Consider the following 768-nt stretch of genomic DNA (forward strand, 5'->3'; position numbering starts at 1 on the left):
TGATAGATAGATAGATAGATAGATAGATAGATAGATAGATAGATAGATAGATAGATAGATAGATAGATAGATAGATAGAACAGAAGTTCACCTTGCTGCAGGACAAGGACCTTGAACCTACTGCTGAAGCTTCTTCTTCTTTTTCTTTCGTCTTCCCCCCCTTCAGGGGTCACCACAGCAAGTCATCCTCTTCCATTTCCTCCATCTTCACTCCATCTACCTCCATGTCCTCTCTAACTGCGTCCATACATCTCCTCTTTGTCTTTTTCCTGGCAGCTGCATTTCTAACATCCTTCTACCAATATACCCACTATCCCTTCATGCCCAAACCATATTTAAAATTTTACTTTGATTACTATTAGTAAATTCTGTAAAACTAATAATAATAATCAGATTTGGATTTAAATTTAATTCCAAAACCATGAGCAGTGAATAATTTTTACAGCCGACTGTAACTGAAGTTTTACTATATATAGACATATTTGTATTGCCTTAGACATAAAAACTAATTTGTTTTAACACTTTCAATTAAAATTTCTCAATAATCTAATTTTTATTGTAAACAAGGCATTTTAATCTGACTAAAAAACATAAAACATTTTATTTTTGAGCCAAATGCGTATTTTTTTTAAATAAATGATTTTTTGCTTAAAGTTGATCTGGTTAATACTAAATTCCCCATGTGTCTGACGCCCTCTTGTGGTGACTTTTAGAAATGCGCCTCCCTTCAGTGACATGAGTTCCGCCGTGGCTTCAGTTTCTGGTGGT

Source organism: Nematolebias whitei, chromosome 5 (assembly GCF_014905685.2).
Source record: "Nematolebias whitei isolate Nwh7 chromosome 5, NemWhi1, whole genome shotgun sequence".
NCBI classification, from domain to species: domain Eukaryota; kingdom Metazoa; phylum Chordata; class Actinopteri; order Cyprinodontiformes; family Rivulidae; genus Nematolebias; species Nematolebias whitei.